The sequence below is a fragment of the Artibeus jamaicensis genome, unplaced genomic scaffold (assembly GCF_021234435.1).
Source record: "Artibeus jamaicensis isolate MK-2021 breed Jamaican fruit bat unplaced genomic scaffold, CSHL_Jam_final contig_2197, whole genome shotgun sequence".
NCBI classification, from domain to species: Eukaryota; Metazoa; Chordata; class Mammalia; order Chiroptera; family Phyllostomidae; genus Artibeus; species Artibeus jamaicensis.
The window spans coordinates 47,724-57,362 of record NW_026521454.1 but is presented as its reverse complement, the minus strand read 5'-3'; positions in this window follow the sequence as shown (position 1 = coordinate 57,362).

Here is a 9,639-nt window from a genome sequence, read left to right as displayed (position 1 = left end):
GGTTGGTTTCCAATTTCATGTCCCTTATGGTCAGAGAAAATGCTCGGTATGATTTCAATTTTCTTGAATTTGTGGAGGCTCGTTTTGTGTCCTATCATGTGGTCTATCTTAGAAAATATTCCATGTGTAGTTGAAAAGAATGTGTATTTAGCTTCTTTGGGCTGACAGGCTCTATATATATCAATTATATACATTTCATGTAGGGCATTGTTCAATGCCACAATATCTCTGATGATTTTTGTTTGGAAGATCTGTATATTTTTGATAGCGGGGTGTTAAAATCCCATACTATAAGTGTGTTACTGTCAATATCTTTCTTGAAGTCCTCTAAGATTTTCTTTATATATTTGGATGCTCCTATGTTGGATGCATATATATTTACGATGTTAATGTCTTTTTGGTGGATTCTTCCCTTGAGTATTATGAAGTGACCTGAGTCTCTTTCTGTAGCCCCTTTTTTGAAGTCTATTTTGTCTCATGTGAGAATTGCTACCCCAGATTTTTTGTCTCGTCTGTTTGCCTGGAAAATTTGTTTCTAGCCTTTCACTTTTATTGTCTATAGGTCTTGTCCTGAGGTGGGTCTCTTGTAGGCGGCATATGTGAGGGTCATGCTTTCTTATTCATTCAGCTACTCTGTGTCTTTTGATTGGAGCATTTAATCCATTTACGTTTAAGGTTATTACTGATAGGTACTTATTCATTGACATATTTGTACCTGTGTTCCTCTCTGTCTCTCTCTTTTCCTTCCTTTCCTTAGAGCACTTCGTTTAACATCTCTTGCAGAGCTGGTTTGGTAAAGGGGTATTCTTTTAGACTTCTTTTGTCTGGGAAGCTCTTTATTTGGCCTCTATCTTAATTGAGAGCCTTGCTGGGTAGAGTAGCCTTGGTTGTAAGCCTCTGGTTCTCATTACTTGGAATATTTCTTGCCATTCTCTTCTTGCTTGGAGTGTTTCCATTGAGAAGTCAGCATTTAAACTTATTGGGGCTCCTTTGTATGTTATTTCCTTTTTCTCCCTTGCTGCCTTTAAGATTCTCTCTTTGTTTTGGAATTTTGCCATTTTAATTATGATGTGTGTTGAAGTGGGCCTCTTTGGATTCCTCTTGATTGGGACTCTCTGTGTTTCCTGAAGTTGTGTGACTTTTTCTCTCATCAAATTATGGAAGTTTTCCATCATTATTTTTTCAGATAGGTTTTCTATCCCTTGCTCTTCTTCTCCTTCTAGTATCCCTATTACACAGATATTATTATGTTTCATATTATCTTCATTTCTCTTAATCCCTTTTCATTCTTTCTGAGCCTCTTTTCCTTTTCTTGCTCTTTCTGAGTGTTTTCTTCCACTTTGTCTTCCAGCTTGCTGATCCAATCTTCTGCTTCATTGATCCTGCATTTGATTTCTTTTACTGTGTTCTTCAGTTCAGAAATTGTATACTTCAGTTCCTCTTGCCCCTTGTTGATAGTTTCTATTTCCTTTTTCATGGTGATATAGTTTGCAGTGAGTTCATTGTAGTTTCTCTGTAGTTTCTGGTAGCTTATTGTGAGCTCATTGAGCTTTCTGGTAACCTTTGCTTTGAACTCAATATCTGATAGTTGACTTGCCTCTATTTCATTTAGCATTCTTTTTGAGGCTTTCTCCTTTTCTTTCATTTGGGGATTGGTTCTTTGTCTTCCCATTGTTTGTGAGACTCTGCTTGTTAGCTTGAGCTTCTTAAATTGATTTGTTGTGGCTCCCTGGGTTTATGGTGTGAACTTCTGTGGTAGGATACCTGTGAGATTTAGTGGTGTGGTCTCTTTGATCTCCCAAGCTCACTGGTCTTGGGCTGTCCTTTAACTTGGCTCTGTGTTTGTCTTTGGGTTTTGATTGTTGTTGGGTTTTCTTTGGTGGGCCCTTCCCACCAGGAAAGGCTAGTTAACTGATGGTCACTTTGTCCACCACCTCATGTATTTTGTTGTGCTGGTGAGGGCATGTTATGTTGAAGCTGGTTCTTCTGTGTGTACAAGGTTTTGAGAATTCTCTTTTGCTCTTGTTCAGTTGTTTCCACTGGTAGTTTCTCCACTATTTGGTTGTATTTCTAGATAGGTCCTGGGTTGAGGTTTGTGTGGTTTCTACTCCCTCCTTTACCTTCTTCTGTTGTTATCTGTTGGTGGTTGTTTTGTTTTGGGGTTTCCTATTCTACTGGGTCTTGGTGTTAACTGCTTTCACCTACTCTTTTTTCTGATAAGTTTAAGGGGAAGGCTAAATGGTCTGAGACAGCAAGAGAGTATTCTATGATATTTACAGTAGCAGCCAGTAGAGAAGTGATAGCACATCCTTTGGCTATGTATAGTGTTAACTATGATCTTCCACCCAACTAGCCACTTTTTAGAGAGGTTGGAAAGAAGTTTAAGACTCTTGTGTGGGAGGAAATGATTATGAGTTGGATCTAGAAAGCAGTGAGGTTGTGGGAGGTCAGATTCTGAAGTAAGGTGAGAGTAAAGGATAGTAAGTAGGTGTAGTGTGTGAGAGAATAGACTTATCCACTACAGTAATAGTGTTCAGGAAACTGTGAAGAGGGCTAAGATCCAGGAGGGGTTATATGAAGTATTTACAATTGTATGGAACAGTTATTATTTACAATAATATTAGAGCAACAATCATATGACAGAATCTATGTGATCTGGATAACATGAATAGGGGGTATAGGACTTTGATTAGTGTGCTAAAGGAGCACAAGTGATGTGAAGGACAGTAAATTATCAATACACTATGAGGGAGAGAATAGGGGAACCTGTCAAATGATACAATATAACCAGCCAAGCAAAGAAGACTATAGAGAAAGAAGAGGAATACAAAAGTATTCTTAAAATAAAAGATGTAAGAATAATGAAAAAATAATACAAATATTCAGTAACTTGTAGTTTCTCTGCAATAGCAAAGTGAAATTTGTCTCACTGTCTCAATTGTTGGGATGCCCCCTCTTTGGGTCCAACTCTGGTCCTTTCACATTTCCAAGTTTTTTGTCTTACTTGTAGGTATTTTAAAAAAGGCAGGAGAAGAGAGGAAGAAGAGATAAGATTGTAAAGAAAGGAAGAAGAAATAAAACAAGAAAGAAGAAAATAGAGGAAAAGGTATTGAGAGATAAAACAATACTAAAAATAAAAAATAAAAGATTACTTTAAAAAAACCCCACTCCTTGCTGATTTCAAAGTGGCCAAATTGGTTTTTCTGGGCTTGCTGACTGCAGCAGGCTGAGGGGCAATTAGTATGGCCTTTCTCCCTTCCTGATGTGTATTCAGCTAGTCTTGAGAGCACGCTCCCAATATCTAGTCTTGTGCCTCTCCCCAGCACCCCAGGAAGGCGGGATCCAGGTTTTCTTTAGGTCACTCTTTCCCCAGGGGTCATCACAGTGGGCTGGGGTGCCAGCATGAGCACCCAGCCACACTGCCTCTGTCCTGAGGGTTTGGGCGCAAACCCTTCCCAGTGCTATAGGGGAACGCAGGACCTTTCACCTGGCTGGGTGGGGAGTTGGGCAAGTGGCTGTCACAGGAGAATTCCCCAAGCAGTTTTTCTTTTTGAGAAATTCCTCCTACTTAAGCCTGCTCTCAGTACTGCCCAATTCTCCAACCACAGCAGGGACTATCAGGATCAGTGCAGATCACTTTGGGGCTCTCAGCTATCCCAAGCTGGCAACCACAGTCTCCATGGGTGATCACAGCCCTCGTGTGTTCGCCTCCTTATCCTTATTCCCCTCTCTGCAACTTCAAGCAAGCAGTTCTCTCTTGGTGCTGCTCCAACCCTGCTTGGCTGGGGAGGGAGGGAGCAGTTGATCCGGCTCTCTCCCAAGGACTCTGTGGCAGGCCCACTGCTCTCAAGGAGTCTGTGGCAGGCACAGGGCTGGGCATGGGACACCGGGCCCAGGCTACAGTCACCCCTTTTTCTGTGATGGTCCCTGGAACCTTATTGTCCTGCAGCAGTCTCCTTACCGTCTGAATTTTCAGTGTCTGCTATAATTTCTGGTCTATTATTTTCATATATGCTAGGGTACTGTTGTCTGTTTTCTCTGTTCCTCCATAAATCATCTAGGTTTTTCTCCTGTGTGTAGGGAAGTGGAATCTGCTTGCTCCTACTCTGTCACCATCTCCCAGGTCTCTATTTTTTTTTTTTATCTTAATGCTAGGACATTTTTTTCATTGCTTTTAGAAAGAGAAGGAGGGAGGGAGGGAAAGAGAGACAGAGAAAGAGAGAGAGAGAGTGATATTGATGTTAGAGAGAAACTTTGATCAGCTGCCTTCTTGCACACTCCCTCACTGGGGATTGAACCCACAGCCTGGGTATGTGCCCTGAATAGGAATCAAACCTGTGATCTTTTGGTCTATTTGATAATGATCCAACTAGCTGTCCAAGATAGGATTGTTTTCTTAATTTCTCTTTCTTATAGTTCATTGTTGGTATATAAAAATGCCACTCATTTCTGAATATTAATTTTGTATCCTTTTAGTTGTTGAATTCATTTATTGGATCTAGTATGTTTTGGTGGAGTCTTTAATGTTTTCTCTATAGAATATCATGTCATCTGAAAATAATGACAGTTTTAATCCTCCCTTTTAGTTCGGATGCCTTTTATTCTTCTTGTCTGATTGCTGTGGCTAATATTAATACTTCCAGTATGGTGTTTAATCAGAGTGGGGACAGTGAACATCCCTGTCTTGTTCCTCATCTCAAGGGAAGCACTTTCAGTTTTTACACATTGAGTATGATGTAGCCAGTGGGTGTGTCATCCGTGGCCTTTTTTATGTTGTGTGATTTCTCTGTTTCCACTTTGCTGAGAGTTTTTATCATAAATTGGTGCTGGATGTTATCAACTGCTTTTTCTGCCTCTCTTGATATAGTCATTTGATTTTTATCCTTCAGTTTGTTTATGTGAGTGTCATGTTTATTGAATTGTTAATATTATTGCAAGCTTGCACCCCTGGAATAAATCCCATGTGATCATGGTGTATGATCTTTTAAATGTATTTCTGGATCCAGTTGCTAATATTTTGTTGAGTATGTTAGCATCTGTGTTTATCAAATATATTGACCTATAATTTTCTTTCTTTGTAGTGTCTTTACCTGGTTTTAGAATTAAGATAATTTTGGGCTCATAAAAAGAGTTTGTATGTCTTCCCTACTCTCAAATTTTTTGGTATCCTTTGGTAGGATAGGTATTAGTTGTTCTTTGAATATTTGGAAAAATCCACCTGTGTAGTCATACAGTCCAGGACTTTTGTTTGCTGGGAGTTTTTTTGATTGCTTGATTTTCTGACTTATTTCCTGATTCAGTTTTGGAAGATTATATGTTTCCAGGATTTTATGCATTTGCCCATTTGCCCATGTTATCCAATTTGTTGGCATGTAGTCATACATAGTACTTTTTTACAACCCTTTGTATTTCTGTGATGTCAGTTGTTATTTCTCTTCCATTTCTGATTTTATTCATTTGGGTCCTCTCTCTCTCTCTTTTTTTTTTCCCCTTGATGACTGTGGTTAAAGTTCTGTCAGTTTTGTTTTGTCTTTTTTAAAGAACCAGGTCTTGGTCTCATTGATGTGTTGTGTTGCTTTTTAGTCTCTTTGTCATTTCAGCTCTGATCTGTACTATTTCCTTTCTTCTGCTACTTACTCTCTACTTTGTTTCTTTTTTCTTTTTCTAGCTCTTTTGGAAGTAGGGTTAGATTGTGTATTTGAGGTTTTTCTTGCCTCCTGAGATAAGCTTGTAAAGCTATGAACTTCCCTCTCAGAACTGCTTTCTCTGTGTTCCACAGATTTTGGGTTATTTTTTGTTCATCCTTTTTTTGGTCAGAATTATTTTTGTTCTTTGATCTCATTGTTAACCCATTCATTGTTTGAAAACATGCTATTTAATCTAGATGTGTTTGAATGATTTTGAGGAGTTTTTTAAAGATTTTATTTATTCATTTCTAGAGAGAAGGGAAGGTAAGGAGAAAGAGAGGGAGAGAAACATCCATGGTTGCCTCTCGATATGCCCAACTGGGGACCTGGCCCCAATCCAGGCATGTGCCCTGACTGGGAATCAAACCAGTGACCCTTCAGTTCCCAGACTGGCACTCGACCTGCTGAGCCATAGAATCATAAGTTTTTTATTGTAGTTGATTTCTAGTTTTCTCTCACTCCACGTGGTGAGAGAAAATGGTTGATGTAATTTCAGTCTTTTTAAATCTGTTAAAATTTATTCTGTGTCCTAACATGTGGTCTATCTTTGAGAAGAATGTATAATCTGCTGCTTTGGGATGAAATGCTGTTTAAATATCAATTAACTACATTCCATGCAGTGTGTTGTTTAAGGTTTCTGTTCCCTTGTTGATTTTTTGTCTGGACGATATCTCCACCATTGACAGTGCAGTGTAAAATCTCCTATTATGACTGTATTGCTGTCTATCTTTCTCTTAAGATTTTCTTTATCTATTTAAGTGCTTGTATGTTGGGTCCATGTATGTTTTAAAGGCTTGTATCCTCTTGTTGGTTTGATCCCTTTAGTATTATGTAGTGACCTTCTTTATCTCTTGTTATGGCCTATATTTTGAAGTCTGTTTTCTCTGAAATAATTATTGCTACCCTGGCATTTTTTTCATTTCCATTCGCACAGAATACTTCTTTCCATCCTTTCACTCTCAGTCTGTGTGTATCTTTTGTTCTATGATGAATCTTCTGCAGACGGCATGTATATGGGTCATGTTTTATTGTCCATTCAACTACCTTATTTCTTTTTACTAGAGCATTTAATTCATTACAATAGGGTTTTTATTTATACATACTTAGTTATTGCCATTTTATTCTTTATATCTCTGTTCCTCTCTGATTTTTTTCTTTATTCTTAAAGCAGGCACTTTAACATTTCTTGCAATACTGGTTTGGTGGTAATGAACTTCTTTAGCTTTTTTATATGGGAAAATCTTTGTTTTGCCTTAATTTTTAAAAAATACCATGTTTATTATATTTTTCCTGTCACCATTTAGTCCCCATATACCAGGGGTGTCTAAGTCATTTTCACCAGGGCCCACATCAGCCTCACAGTTCCCTTCAGAGGGATGAATGTAATTTTTAGATTCTATAAATATAAACTACTCCTTAATAGTTAAGCAAGAGCTTCCTGGCACTGCTGCCAGGTAGAAACAAGGTGCTGGGCAGATAAAACAAGGTGGAGGGCCGGATTTGTCCCATGGGCCTTGCCTTGGCCACCTGTACCATATGCTCTCATCCCCTCAGCAATCACCACACTGTTATCCATGCCCATGAGTTCCTTTATCGTTTATGCTCAATCCCTCCACCCCCTAACTTCCCCTTACTCCCCATTAGCTGTCATCTGTTCTTCATCTATGAGTTTTTCTGTTTTGTTTTGAGTGAAATCATATGGTATTTGGCTTTCTCTGACTGGCTTATATCATTTAGCATTAGTGCTCTCCGGATCCATCCATGCTATTGCAGAGGGTAAAATTTTCTTCTTTTTTATGGCTGAGTAGAATTCCATTGTGTAAATGTCTCATAGTTGCTTTTTTCCTTTAATATACTTTATTGATTATGCAATTACAGCTGTCCCCTTTTTCTCCTGTTTATTCCCCTCTGCCCTACACCCCTGCATAGTCTTATGGGCACTCCTTTGTAGGTAACTGTCTCCTTTCCTCTTGCTGCTTTTAAGATTCTCTCCTTATTGTTAATCTTCACCAATGTATATGATGTGCCTTGGTATGTGCTTCCTTGGGTCCAATGTCTCTGGGACTCTCTGAGCTTCCTGGACCTCCTGGAAGCCTATTACCTTTCCCAGATTGGGTAAGTTCTCCTTCATTATATTTTCAAATAAGTTTTTGATTTTTTGCTCTTCCCCTTCTCCTTCTTGCACCCCTATGATTCGGATGTTACAATGTTTAAAGTTGTCCTTGGGGTTTCTCAGCCTCTCCTCATTTTTTAAAACTCTTGTTTATCCATTCTGTTCTGGTTGAATGTTTATTTTTTCTTTCTTATCTGAACCATTGATATGAGTCCCAGTTTCCTTCCCATCACTGTTGGTTTCCTGTGCATTTCCTTTATTTGGCTTTTCATAGTCTTCATTTTTTTCTCTATTTTGTGACCATACTCAATCAATTCTGTAAACAACCGGATTATCAGTGTTTGAACTGAGCATGTGACAGGTTGGCCACTCTTCGTCACTTAATTGTATTTTTTTCTGGAGCTTTGATCTGTTCTTTCATTTGGGGCATGTTTTTCTTTTTTTTGTCTCAGTGCACCTGTTAAGTTGCAAGGGGTGGAGACTTAGGTATTTGCCTGGGTGGAGCAATCCACATGGCTGCATTGTGGTGCTGTATGTGGAGGGGTGGTCTGAGAGGGAACAATGGTGCTTGCTCAGCTCTTGGCTGGCTTTCAGTCACTTCCTTTGCTACCCACAAGCAAAGTGGGCCCTTCTGGTGCTGATTTTTGGGTGAGTTGTTGTGTGTACCTTCTAGGACCCTGTGGGTCTCTCCAACAAACTTAACTGTGAGGCTAGGAGTTTCTCCCATTGCTGCATCACCCACAGTTTGTTCAGTTGGATACAATGAGGCTTTATTTCCCTGGACTGGAACCTTGGGTTGCATGGTCTGTCTATCTACCCAGTTGTTCCTCCTGGTTTACCTGCACACGAACATGGGGCCACCTGCTCTTCCAGCCCCTGCCTTGCCTCAAGTCCTCTCCACCTGACTGCCCATCTTCACCCCTCCTGCCAGTCTGTATAAATGTTTTCTCTTTAACTCCTTGGTTGTCAGGCTTCTATACAGTTTAATTTTTCTGGCAGTTCTTGTTTTTTGTTTTTAAACTTGCTTTGTCCTTCTTTTTGTTATGCGAGGAGGCACAGTTGCTGTAGGCACAGTCTATCTACCTATGCTTCTCCCATTACACCTCTCCCACAGTTGTTTTATCCACTCATCTCTTGATGGACACTTGGGCTTCTTCCATGTCTCGGTGCTCTAAATTTTGATGGCCTTGCTTGATCTCAGCTGCAAGGTCCTTGCTTTTCATTACTTTGAATATTTCATGCCAGTCCTTTTTGTCCTGAAGCATTTCTGTTGAGAAATCAGTGGACAGCCTTGTGGGAGCTTGTTTGTAGGTAAGTACTTGCTTTGTTCTTGCTGTTTTAAACATTCTCTCTCTCTCTCTCTTTTTTTTTTAGATTTTATTTATTTTTTGAGAAAGGGAAAGGGAGGGAGAAAGAGAGTAAGAGACACCTAATGGGTGAGGAATACACAGATCAGTTTCTTCTCACGTGTCCCCCAACTGGGAACCTGACCTGCAACCCAGGCATGAGACCTAATTCGGAATCAAATCGGCAGCCTTTCAGTTTGCAGGCCGATACTCAATCCACTGAGCCACACCAGCCAGGGCCTGTCCTTGTCTTTAATCTCTGACATTTTAATTATGATATGTCTTGGTGTGGGCCTCTTTGAGTTCATCTTGGTTGTAACTCGGTGCCCCCTGAATGCGTGTGTGTGCAGGGGGTATGCAGGGCAGAGGGGAGTAAAGGGGAGTAAATGGGGCATGTATAATAGCATAATCAATAAAATATATTTCAAACAATAAAAATAGAAAGAAGAGGAATTTGCTGACCTATATGTGGAGCTCCTTACAATGTTCTAAA